Here is a 14,184-nt window from a genome sequence, read left to right on the forward strand (position 1 = left end):
GTCTTGTTATATGTCAATAAAAATATATGGACACACCCTAGCTATATGTATGCAAGCACAGCAGAAGAAGTCATATTATGCTGCTTAGGTTTTTCAAGACATAATATCTTTCCTATTAATAGGGAAATATTTATGTCCTTAATTTTTGTTTTGTTTTCTGGTACTATACATTAAACCAATGCATGTTAAACAAATATTCTACCACTATCTATGTCTCCAGATCTCTTTTGATATGCTATTTAGAGATAAGGTCTTGCCAATTCACCCATTTTAGCCTTGAACTCACTTAACTAGCTCAATTTGATCTGAAACTTCCTATCCTCTTGCCTCAGACTTCTTATGGCTAGAATTACAGGCTTAGGCCCCAGTGCTGGCTATTTCTATTCACTGTTGTTGGCTACATAGTTTTATTCCTCAATTGTGTTTAACAATTATCATCATTGTGAAAATTCAGTATAAGCAATTGCCACAACTCTGTAATTAGGTGTTAGTACACTTTAGATGCATATCCATGAAGACAGCAAGTATGTTGCAAACATACAATTTTTAATATTGCCCAATTATCCTACTGAATTATAGTTCTTTTAACTGTCTCAGAGGATTATTTTCTGCTTATATTTTAATGTAATGAGCTTACATTTCTTATTTGTGATAAAAGGATATGTCAGCAACAATACAATGGGACAATGGATTTTATTTTAAGCCAACGGTGGGTGTCAGAATTGTTTCTCTAATGGACTCAGAAATGAGGACTTTCTTGCTAGACTTTTTTTTTTTTTATCTTATCTGACAGATCAGAGGAAAGGGCCACATGTTGAATACAGTCTTCAATGTTAATGGCATTCTACTTGCATTTGTGTATCTGATCCTGGTGGGCTGTGAACATGATACAGAGAAATGGAAGCCATTGTCTCTGTCAGCAAAGGGTAGGCAGACATTGAAGATCTTCCTCATGTTTTTTGGCTAGTCTCTTTTAACCCAACTCATAAGCTTCTGTAGCCCTAGTTTATTTTGATAGTCAAATCAGGTCTCCTTTACAGATCACTCAACTTGCCTATTCACTGTTGTTCCCTGGTAATTCATATTTCCTGTTTTGTTTGTTTTTGCCTCAGCATCTTAAAAGCACAGGGATGAGAGAGATCAGAGAAAATGTGGGTGATTTATCCATGTAAATGCTTGCAAGTCTTAAAGAATCATTCTTTGCAGAGATATATTCTTTCTAAAATCTCCCTATACATATTAGAAAGAAAACAAACTCTTAATTTTGTATACTTAGTATGGAAATGGTTGGGATAATTGGCAATGTGTGACATCACTAGGCCTCAGTTCTTAGTAAATACCATCTGCTTTGATTTGTAGATGTTTGAAATCAGAGGTGGATTTTCTTCACAATTATCATCAAAGTTTCCAGGACAGAGCTTACATAAAATATTCTGATCTATTATTTGATCGTACATCTGCTAGGGGAATATAAAAAAGATGGTGACTCCCAACTTATTTGATGACACTAGTTACAAAACTGGCTGTCAACTTCTCCTTTTATAACAATTTTGTTTTGATGAAAGGTTATTGGGTTTGCATGTCAATTAGTGCCACAGCATTTGACTGCTTGTCTTGCATGTATGTACAAGGTCCTGAGTGTCTTTCTTGGGTACTAAGATAAGTAAATTAGGGGGAAAAAGGGTGATTTTTTTGTTGTTGTTAAAAGAGGAATTCTCATACAAAGAAAAGTGTCTCTTTAATTTAATGTTATCATCATTCAACATATATTATCATATAGTTCCTTGTTTGCTGATTCTTAATTTCTTTAAACACTTTAAGGGTAGCTAATAGTTAATGTAAATATTTGACTCAGTGGCACATATTTTTAATGGAAATATAAATTAACAAATGTTCAGTAGAATTGATTGGAGAGAGAGAGAGAGAGAGAGAGAGAGAGAGAGAGAGAGAGAGAGAGAGAGAGAGAGAGAGAGAGAGAGAGAAAGAGAGGGAGAGGGAGAGGGAGAATTATTGAGAATCATTGAGAAACAACTTCTAATCTGGGCTCACAGTACAAGGGCAGCTGTTTTTGCAGTTTTCTGGTAATTGCTCTACCCTCTTGACCTCTCCAGAAGTCAACAGTCTCACTGAACCATTGAAGATGGCTTGGTGACCATTAGAGAATCCTGGTTGAGAAGGAAGTTCACAGTTTCCCATCACCTTTAGGTACACATTACTCTCATAAACAACATATCTGCAGGGCAGTTCAGTGCACCTGGCCTGACAGAACTCAGCAGATGCTACAGTTTATCTTTCCATTTTCATCTGTTTGCAGACTTCTTGAACCTCTTAGAGCTCACATTTTATCCTATGGGGTCCCAGAGGCTCTAAAAAGGATACTTACCACTGCTAATTGTAGGCTTGGAGTCCAGACACATAGCTAACCTTGGCTGAAGCATGTGTCTGCTCTTCCTTTTACTGCGGTTTAACTCACAAGAGACTCAAAGTCTATGAACCTTTGGTTCTTTTGAAATTTAAGCAAAGTAGATATTTCTTAGTTCAAAAGAAAGACAAAGAAACACTGATAGTCTGAGAAGTATACTTTCTCCTTGACATGGGGAGTCTCTTGGAAACATGATCTACAATTTTGAAATATTAAAATTGAAATAGAAATCATTAGATCACTTACCTTCAAATTGACCTAGTTGTGCTCAGGAACCTAAGCTCTGAATGGCTATAGAAACCAAAGACTCACACCCTAAGCAGGGGTTTGTGTGAACATCCAAAGCGTCCTTCTTTATACTACTGGGAAACACAAGTACAGTCCAAAAACCCTAACAGTGACCTAAACTGTTGACAGAATAAACATTGTGTCGAAACTCTGACTTTTGAAATAATTAGCTTAGATAAGCAGAAACCCCAAAATTCTAAGCATAGCAGTTTCTATGGTTTTGAGTTATTTGCAGTGATTTCCACATTCAGAGTTGTTGCAATAGCTCTTGTGGCTGCAGAGACGTCTTTAGAAAGTAGGTGTGGTTCCACTTGTCCTGTGGAGTGAGAGATAATTCTAGAGATCAGGAAAAAACGCTGTGCATAGGTCTTCTTCTAAGTGTACAATAAATTTATTCGGACACTAGCTACTGAGGAACCAATGTACTAAGAAATTAACTTATTAACTTTCATCGGTGTCTTGGCAATCATGGGGCTTCCAAGGTATTGACAGGGGCCTGAGAATCAAGATCACATAAAATGCCCTATATTTTTGTAATGTGTAAAATTGCTGGCAATTGATTAGTGAGAAAACTTGTGAGTGTAAGGGAACAGAATAGAAGCAAAGGAAATTAAAAATTAAAATGAAACAGTTATTCTTTTTTTTTCAGGAGCATTTGTATTCAGTGAGGAACCATTTTTTTCTCTCCTAATGACAATAGATTCAAAACCAAGTGATTCTGCCAAGAAAATCCCAAGTCAAAGTCAACCAAGTGTGGAAAACCCGAGTCTGTCTCCTACTTCTTCCACATGCTCTGTATCCACCTGACCATTCTTGCAGACAAATACTGCAGGTTCTCATTAGGGAAAGTGCTAATCATTCCACGTCTCAAGTGCAGTAAATGTACTTTGTTAGTCAGTATGGGAGTAGACTAAGAGGAGGGACAAGTTGCACTGTTTGGCTTAGGAAACCATACATGCCAGAAGCTGGAAAGAACCCAGATGTCCCTCAACAGAGGAATGGATACAGAAATTATGGTACATTTACACAATGGAGTACTACTCAGCTATTAAAAAGAATGGATTTATGAAATTCCTAGCCAAATGGATGGACCTGGAGGGCATCATCTTGAGTGAAGTAACACAATCACAAAAGAACTCACACAATATGTATTCACTGATAAGTGGATATTAGCCCAAAACTTAGGATACCCAAGATATAAGATACAATTTACTAAACGCATGAAACTCAAGAAGAATGAAGACCAAAGTGTGGACACTTTGCCCCTTCTTAGAATTGGGAACAAAACACCCATGGAAGGAGTTACAGAGACAAAGTTTGGAGCTGTGATGAAAGGATGGACCATTTAGAGACTGCCATATCCAGGGGTCCATCCCATAAGCAGCTTCTAAACGCTTACACCATTGCATACACTAGCAAGATTTTGCTGAAAGGACCCAAATATAGCTGTCTCTTGTGAGACGATGCCGGGGCCTAGCAAACACAGGAGTGGATGTTCACTGTCAGCTATTGGATGTATCATAGGGCTCCCAATGGAGAAGCTAGAGAAAGTACCCAAGGAGCTAAAGGGATCTGCAACCCTATTGTCAGAACAACATGATGTACTAACCAGAACCCCGGAGCTCTTGTCTCTAGCTGCATATGTATCGAAAGATGGCCTAGTCGGCCATCATTGGAAAGAGAGGCCCATTGGACTTGCAAACTTTATATGCCCCAATATAGGGGAATGCCAGGGCCAAAAGAATGGGAATGGGTGGGTAGGGAAGTGGGGGGCGCTATGGGGGACTTTTGGGATAGCATTGGAAATGTAACTGAGGAAAATATGTAATAAAAATATTAAAAATTAAAAAAAAAAGTTTGCAGTCCCATAGGAGGAAGAACAAAATGAACCAATCATTACTCCCAGAGCTCCCAGAGACTAAACCACCAACCAAAGAGTACACATGGAGGGAGTTATGGCTCCAGCTGCATATGTAGCAGAGGATGCCTTGTAGGCCATCAGTGGGAGGAGAGGTCCTTGGTCCTGTGAAGGCTCTATGCACCCGTTTAGGGGAATGCCAGGGCAGAGAAGTGGGAGTGGGTGGGTGGATGAGCAGGGGGAGGGGATAAGGGGTTTTCAGAGGGGGAACCAGGAAAGGGTATAACATTTGAAATGTAAATAAAGAAAATATCTAATAAAAGAAAAAGAGAAAAAAAAAAAAAAAGAAAAAGGAAACCATACATGAAAACTCTTATACACAAAAGAAATAGGAATGTGTTGGGCTATCATGGTCTTTTCCTTTTTTGTGTTTCTTTTAAAATGACTAGAAGTTGAGTTTAAATGATTGTGTTTAATGTCCCTAGTCCTGCTCACACAATCTGCTCTAAGTGATTGACACTATCAGTCTGTATGCCATTTCTTTTTTTATTAGATATTTTCATCATTTACATTTCAAATGCTATTCCAAAAGTCCCCTATTACCCCTCCCCCACTCCCCTACCCACCCACCCAAGAAGTGGGCTTCTTGGCCCTGGTGTTTCCCTGTACTGGGGCATATAAAGTTTGCAAAACTAAGGGGCCTCTCTTCCCAATGATGGCCAACTAGGCCATCTTCTGCTACATATGCAGCTAGAGACACGAGCTCTGGGATTACTGATTAGTTCATAGTGTTGTTTCACCTATAATGTTGCAGAGCCCTTCAGTTCCTTGGGTACTTTCTCTAGCTCCTCCATTGGAGGCCCTGTGTTCCATCCTATAGATGACTGTGAGCATCCACTCTGTATTTGCCAGGAACTGGCATAGCCTCACAAGAGACAGCTATATCAGGGTTCTTTCAGCAGAGTCTTGCTGGCATATGCAATAGTGTCTGCATTTGGTGGTTGATTATGGGATGGACCCCTGGGTGGGGCAGTCTCTAGATGGTCCATCCTTTCATCTTAGCTCCAAACTTTGTCTCTGTAACTCCTTCCATGAGTATTTTGTTACCTACTCTAGTGAGGAATGAAGTATTCACGTGTTTGTCTTCCTTCTTGATTTTCTTGTGTGAATTTGCAAATTGTATCTTGGGTATTCTAAGTTTCTTGGCTAATATCCACATATCAGTGAGTGCAATAGCCTCCACTGTTTACATTACCAACTGTAGCATCCTCTCCTTGATCCAATGTGCTTCCTGGACCTGGCACAAAGGCTGCATTTTGCTGGATACTTGAGAAGCTAGAATGTATTCTGTATCTATTATTTTAAACATTTTCATCAATTCTTTGAGAAGTTCATATATTTTGAAAAACTTCACCTCCTCTCCAACTCCTTCCTTGAGCTCCCTCCCATTCTTTCCCATACAACTTTGATATTCCTTCCTTCCTTCCTTTGTTTGTTTAATAAGTTAGTCTTCATGCCTTGGCATTTTTTGATCTACCATGTGTGATATCATTAAAGACAACTGGTTTAACCTCTTCCAGAGCCTATGAAAAGTCAAAAGCTGCTTGGCTTGTGATGTATGTCCACCTTCCACATGTTTTGCCTGGATTTTGTCTGGCTGGAGCTTGCACAGGTTTGCATGTGCTTTCACAATCAACATGAGTCTATATTTGCAAACTGCCCTGTTGTGTCTGTTTTCTCGATGGTTTCCACCACCTCTAGCTCTTGCCTTGTTTCTTCCCTTTCTTCCAAGAAGATCCCCGAGCCATGTGAGGATGAGTGGGATATAGATGTCCCAGAAAGGGCTGAGCACTTCACAGCCTTTTCTTCTCTGTATATTGACCAGTTGAAGATCTTTGTTCATTCTAAAATATCTCAAGAAGAAACTTCTCAGATGAGAGCTGAAAGATGTTTGGATCTATGGCTATTGCAATAAGTCATTAGGAGTCATTTTAATTCAATATTCATGGAGCAGAATAACACTAGTCATTTCTCACATAGAGAATATGATCTATCTGGTTATAGTTCTTGGTCTTTTCAAGGGTGCTAGGTTGGGTCTTATGGAATGAGCCTTACATACAAACAGAAAATGGTTACTCTTATACTCTTATTCATGCTATTATTTTATTATAAGCATACCTTATCAGGCTAAGGTATTTCTTTTTGATGGACCATTTCTTTTTTGTTAATTTTTTATTAGGTATTTTCGTCATTTACTTTTCCAATGCTATCTCAAAAGTCCCCAATATCCTCCCCCCCCACCACCCACTCCCACTTCTTGGCCTTGGCGCTCCCCTGTACTGAGGCATATAAAGTTTGCACGACCAATGGGCCTCTCTTTCCACTGATGGCCGACTAGGCCATCTTCTGATACATATGCAGGTAGAGACATGAGCTCAGGGGGGTACTGGTTAGTTCATATTGTTGTTCCACCTATAGGGTTGTAGATCCCTTTAGCTCCTTGGGTACTTTCTCTAGCTCCTCCATTGGGGGCCCTGTGATCCATCCAATAGCTGACTGTGAGCATCCACTTATGTGTTTGCTAGGCCCCGGCATAGTCTCACAAGACCCGGCTATATCAGGGTCCTTTAAGAAAAATCTTGCTAGTGTATGCAATGGTGTCAGCATTTGGAGGCTGATTATGGGATGGGTCCCAGATATGGCAGTCTCTAAGTGGTCCATCCTTTTGTCTCAGCTCCAAACTTTGTCTCTGTAACTCCTTCCATGGGTGTTTTGTTCCCAATTCTAAGAAGTGGAACTGGTCCATGCTTTGGTCTTCGTTATTCTTGAGTTTCATGTATTTCACAAATTCTATCTTATATCTTGGGTATTCTAAGTTTCTGGGCTAATATCCACTTATCGGTGAGTACATATTGTGTGAATCCTTTTGTGATTGTGTTACCTCAGTCAGGATGACGCCCTCCAGGTCCATCCATTTGCCTAGGAATTTCATAAATTCATTCTTTTTAATAGCTGAGTAGTACTCCATTGTGTAAATATACCACATTTTCTGTATCCATTCTTCTATTGAGGGATATCTGGGTTCTTTCCAGCTTCTGGCTATTATAAATAAGCCTGCTATGAACACAGTGGAGCATGTGTCTTTCTTACCAGTTGGAACATCTTCTGTGTATATGCCCATGAGAGGTATTGCTGGAACCTCCGGTAGTACTATGTCCAATTTTCTGAGGAACCGCCAGACTGATTTCCAGAGTGGTTGTACAAGATTACAATCCCACCAACAATGGAGGAGTGTTCCTCTTTCTCCACATCCTCGCCAGCATCTGTTGTCACTTAATTTTTTTATCTTAGCCATTCTGACTGGTGTGAGATGGAATCTCAGGGTTGTTTTGATTTTCATTTCCCTGATGTTTAAGGATGCTGAATACTTTTTCAGGTGCTTCTCAGCCATTTGGTATTCCTCAGGTGAGAATTCTTTGTTTAGCTTTGAGCCCCATGTTTTTAATGTGGTTATTTGATTTTCTGGAGTTCACCTTCTTGAGTTCTTTATTTATATTGGATATTAGTCCCCTATCTGATTTAGGATTGGTAAAGATCCTTTCCCAATCTGTTGGTGGCCTTTTTGTCTTATTGATGGTGTCTTTTGCCTTACAGAAGCTTTGCAATTTTATGAGGTCCCATTTGTCGATTCTCAATCTTACAGCACAAGCCATTGCTGTTCTATTCAGGAATTTCCCCCCTGTACCCATATCTTCAAGGCTTTTCCCCACTTTCTCTTCTATAAGTTTCATTGTCTCTGGTTTTATGTGGAGTTCCATGATCCACTTAGATTTGACCTTAGTACAAGGAGATAGGAATGGATTAATTCACATTCTTCTACATGATAACCACCAGTTGTGCCAGCACCATTTGTTGAAAATGCTGCCTTTTTTCCACTGTATGGTTTTAGCTCCCTTGTCAAAGATCAAGTGACCATAGGTGTGTGGGTTCATTTCTGGGACTTCAATTCTATTCCATTGGTCTACTTGTCTGTCACTATACCAATACCATGCAGTTTTTATCACAATTGCTCTGTAGTACAGCTTTAGGTCAGGCATGGTGATTCCATTGATGGACCATTTTAAATGTGTTTCTTTCTTACACCTTTATGTATTTCATAATCACCATTGCTGTACAGATAAAATACTACATTTTGTCATCCTTTAAACTGGTATGTCTTTTTAGAATATTTCTTATGAAACACACTGAATATTGTGAGTTATTATGACCACTAGAAGCCTTTCTAGTTATTACTTTCTTTCATTCCACTGCACAAAACCCTAGTCCCTTAAAGGCCATGTCTGAATAGTGATTATTTTTATATTTGACTAATATAAACATCTAATACTGTTGAATAACTAAGCATAACAAATTATAAGAAAATTTCTCAGTTTTTTTATATGTATACATATATGCCCACATATGGATTCCACTAAGTAAGCTTTCATAAATTTGGCATATGATGCAACAATCTTTTCTATATAAAAATAATATAAGGATTATTTTTATTTGCACAGTTGTTGAGATTTGAACAATGAATAGTATAATAATGGAATTAGCCATCACTTTCACAATTCTTCAAAATGAAAAAGAAAATTTTGTCCTATAGGCTTTTCCTGTTTTATGTAACCTTCCAGTTCTGTATCAAATATATGAAGCAAGTGATAACAAGAGAAAGTTTACTTAGAATTTACTAATGACTGATTATTCTTTAGACTTGGGCATTAAGTGAAGGAATACATCTCAACAGAGCATGCATAGTGAAATAAAACTACTGATTGCAAGGGCCAGGAGTGAGGAGAGAGAGAGAGAGAGAGAGAGAGAGAGAGAGAGAGAGAGAGAGAGAGAGAGAGAGAGAGAGAGAGAGAGAGATATCTTTCCTGATAATTGCAGCTTAGAACCAAGCATCTAACATACAGGCTCTTGGAAAATATTATTTATCTAAATGGTACTAAACTTCTAATCTAAAACTGGTTTCATATAGCAACTGTGGTTGTTTGAATGAGAATGTCCCCCATAGGCACATGTATTTGAATAACTGGTCTCTAGTTGGGGATCACTCTGGAGACATTATGTAACTTTTAGGACACAGAAACTTACAGAAGGAAGTGCATCTCTGGGGGAAGGCTTTGAGAGTTTATAGAATCCCCCCACTTGCAGTGGTTAAAGATATGATCTTTTAGCCTCCTGCTCCAGCCATCCACTGCCATGCCTTCACCGCTATTATAGACTCTCCCTCTGGATCAGTAAACCAATATAAAGTCTTCAGAACTCTCTTTTGGTTGAGGTGCTTTACCACGGTAAGGCAAAGAAACCAATACAGTGAAAAAATATAGATTGACATAAAAACAAGTTAAAGTTATAGTTTTATTCCTTCTAGGATATTAGAAAAACATGGACTAGATAATAACCAACATAGAACCTTGTGGGAAGAAAACATTGATTGAAGTAGATAGGTCTTGGCAAACTCTTGGGTCAGCTTTCAGGTTTGAGTTTTGGCCTCCAGTGTCTCAAGTATCTTGAATACTATTGCAGAGGATGTATCTCTGAAATCTCACACTTGTGATTATGCCATCTAGTCGTCTATACCTTTCAGCATGCTATAGTCTTATCTTGATTTACCTATTTGACTCAATGCATTCACATTCTTCCATTAGGTTTCAGGTATACACTGGGGTTAAATATTCAAAAGTGAATCATTTTGCTTGGTTCTCTCAACAATGTAATTGCCAAATGGTAAATAGTAAAATAAACAGAAGCAAGAAATATTTAAAATCATAACAATAAATACAATATATTTTCTGTGTAATCAGTCACTTATTTTTTTACCCTTAGGAGAACTATATCAACATTATCAGTTTCTAAAGAGTTTTATTAACCCATTTTACAAAATTTCACTTCTGGACCTGTTTCATCCCCTTAAATAGTATAAAAAAGCAAAACAAAACAAAAAAAAACCAAAAAAGACAGATCAAAACAAAACACCAAATAATTAGTGAAAAAGCCTGCCTTCATAGAAATTGCAATCTGTTATAGTAGAGAAAGAAAAAATGAAAAAAAGAAAATTATTATGTTTAGAAACATTTCTTTAATATTTATTTAAAAATGTCTTCTAAAAAGAAACCATTCTTTTTTATTATTATTAGATTTAGCTACCATGTAAATGATCACTTTCAATCCTGAACATTTTTTTGTGTGACTTGGGTGTAGAGAAAGTGTGGGGGTTCTAGACTTATGCTCTTTGAGATTGAAAGGATGTTGAAAATTTTGGTGTGACTGTCCCTGCTTTTCTGCCAAACTTAATAAGGGATAATTTATGGCCCAAGCACTTAAGATATTAGCCAAGGTAATACAACAAATAATAGATAGGAGAGGAATTAGAAGTCTTTGGCTTCTAAGAAAGTTTGCTTTACTTTGTCCTCTACTGTCTTTAAGTATTCCCTGGCCATACCATAATACCAGCCTATTGTGCTGTTTTCCTTCAATAGACTTAAAACATACTGTGTGGAACCAGAATTCAGGCTCTTATATAAGCTAGGCAAAAAGAATAAGTCTAGCATGCATCCTCAGGAGATTGAATTTTATATTTTAAAAGATATTGTCTTTACTTTATTAAAATATCTACATAGGTAGGCAACAGAACAAAACAAAACAACCCCCCCCAAAACCCCAAAAAACAAAACATAACAACAACAACAACAACAAAGAAATGAAAAAAACAAAACCAACAAACCAAACAGAAATGGAGACTTAAAGTAGCAAATAACTACAACTGATATTTCAAATCTTTCTACCACTTCGGTTTTTCTCCCTACATGAAATAAGAGCCATAGTTTTTGTTTGTTTGCTTGTCTTTCTCTGCATTTCTTAGAACTTGATACCATATTTATTTATCTTGATTCCATGTTTTTTTTGACCCCCCCCCCTTTTATGACAACACTATAATATGCTGTTGTACTTTATAATGGTTGTTCTTGGCTGTCAACTTGACTACATCTGGAGTTAACTAAAACCCCAAACAACTGGTTACATATTTGAGGGATGTCTTTGTCTCTTAATTAAATTTGAATTTGAAAGACTCACTTTCAATCCAGATCTTTTGAGGTAGGAATACCCACGGTTAATCTGGGACACACTTTCTGGTTGCAGCCTATATGAAGACTTATAAAAAGCAAGCTTTTGGCCTTTGCCTGATTGCTTTCATTCTCACTAACAAGTCCATTCCTCCACTGACTAGCATATACTGGAGGGATTAGAGGTAGGTGGATTTAGAGTGACCTGGTTGGAGGATGAGAGAGGAAGGGGAAGTAGGGGGGACAAGGGAAGAGGAGGAGGCAGCCATGAAGAGAGAGGAACCAAGAGGACATGGTCAGGAGAGACAGCAAGTATCTGGGGTATACCACTGGGCAGGTAGCCAGACTTACAGTTAGAAGAGTAGATTTGGGTTAACCCCTAGTAATTGTCAAAGCCAAATAAAATAACCATAGTCTGAGTCTCATTTATTTGTAAGATAGTCGGGGATAAGCTTAAATTGTTTGTACTATACTTTTCCTTGCATAAGACCTTAGGGTTGGAGAAGCTTAGGCTCAGTTGGATGAAATAAATACAATGGGTTTAATTGAGCCCCTAAGTAGCAGGGGACAGATGGCAGCAGTGTTGAATAATCAAGGCAAGGTAATCATAGTTATCATAGTGAGCCACATAGACAAAGCAATGTCCTTGATAGCCTGATCTATAAATTGGCAGCACAGGCAAAGTAGTTTTTATAGTGGCATGACTCATAGGGACCTTTGGTACTGGCTAATCAATCATGTTTTTTTCCAAGCATGAAATGATAAGAGGTTTACTTCCTTTTTTGTTGCTCTGTATAAGTCTCGGTAAAATTCTCAAAAAGTGAAAGAAAGGCTATGTTGGGTTGTGCCAAGAGGGAATCTTGGCTAGTGAACTAATTTCCAGACTTTAGCTAGTTTGCAGATCCAGAAGACCTTGAATAAAGGGAAGTTCAGGACAATCTGAACTTTGCTAAAGTATGTGAGTTTTACCATTAGCCTTTCTCTAGTCCTTCCCCAAGAGATCTAAGGCTTTTTAAGGGTAAATATACACATGGGGGCAGGAAACATTGAGATGTTTCAGTATTTATTGGACTGATTCTGAATTGATGCTCATTCCTCTATACCCTAAGGAAGATTGTGGCCCTCCAGTTAAATTAGGGGCTTATGGAGTCAGGTGATTAATGGAATTTTGTCAGAAGTTTGACTCACAGTAGGTCCATCACATCTCTGAACTCATTTTATGGCTGTTTTCCAAGTCCCAGAATATATAATTGGGGTAGATATAATTAGTTGGCAGAATTTTCACATTGGTTCCCTGACCCTTAGACTGAGGGTTGTTATGGTTGGAGAGGCTAAATGGGAGCCATTAGAATTGCCTCTGCCAGGGAAAATGGTGAATCAAAAACAGTGTGGAACTGCAGAAACTAGTGCCACCATCTAGGACTTAAAAGAGGCCAGGGTGAAAGTTCTCTATAGATCTCCTATATATATATACGCATACCTATATACATGTATATGAAAAACACAGTCAAGTAGACTCTGATGACACTGCCTGTCCTGATGTGATGTCCTTACTTGTGTAGATTAATACATCTCCTGGTACATGGTATGCAGCTATTGAATTAGCAAATGATATCTGTACATAAGAACCACCAGGAGTAATTTGCTTTCAATTAGCAGAGTTAGTAGTATACCTTTACAGTTTTATCTCAAAGGTATTTTAGCTCTCCATCTCTATGTCATAACTTAGTTAGAAGGGATCTTCATAATCAGTTTCTTCCACAAAGTGTCACATTGGTGCACAGTAGTGATGACATATGGTCTTTGGATCAAGTGAACAGGAGGTAGTAACCACCCTGAACTTGTTGGTAACACATACACACATCAGAGGATGGAAAATAAATCCAACCAAAATCCAAGGACCTTCTCCCTCAGGGAAATTCTTAGGAGTCCAATGGTATGAGGCATGCACAGGTATTCCTTCCAACGTAAAGGATAAGTTATGGCACCTGGCCTGCCATACCATCAAGAAAGAAGCACAGTATTTAGTGGGCCTATTTAGATTCTAGAGACAGTTTACTTCTCACTTATACCAAGTGACTCAGAAGGTGGCTAGCTTTGAGTGGGGCCTAGAACAGGAGAAGCCTCTTCAACAGGCCTTGGCTGCTGTGTGGGCTGCCTTATTATTTGGATCATATGATCCATCATATCTGATGGTATTTAAGATGTCAGTGGCAGATGGGGATACTGTCTGGAGCCTTTAGCATGACCCTATAGATGAATCACAGCATGGATTTTTGGGATTTTAGAGGAAGGCTCTATCATCTACAAAAATTCCAAACAAACAAACAACACCAAAAAACCAAACCAAACCAAACCAAACCAAAACCCATTTTCCCATTGACAGCTCTTTGCCTGCTATTGGGCCTTAATGGCAACTGAATGCTTGACCGTGGACCACCAATTATCATGAGATATGAGCTTCCCATCATGAGCTGAGTGTTATGTGTCTCACTACATTATAA

The 14,184-nt window shown here is 38.3% G+C and overlaps 1 protein-coding gene across 1 annotated transcript in view; it reads right to left on the bottom strand.

Annotated features, from left to right (window-relative positions):
* The window catches only part of C6 (complement C6), a 91,229-nt gene extending 88,428 nt beyond the window's left edge, over positions 1 to 2,801 (bottom strand). The window contains exon 1 of the mRNA XM_021183668.3: positions 2,669 to 2,801. The gene's annotated coding sequence lies outside the window, so the exon portion shown is untranslated. The remainder of the gene's footprint in view (positions 1 to 2,668) is intronic.
* Between the last annotated feature and the right edge of the window lie 11,383 nt (positions 2,802 to 14,184).

Source organism: Mus caroli, unplaced genomic scaffold (genome assembly GCF_978045245.1).
Source record: "Mus caroli unplaced genomic scaffold, Mus_caroli_1 scaffold_16, whole genome shotgun sequence".
NCBI classification, from domain to species: domain Eukaryota; kingdom Metazoa; phylum Chordata; class Mammalia; order Rodentia; family Muridae; genus Mus; species Mus caroli.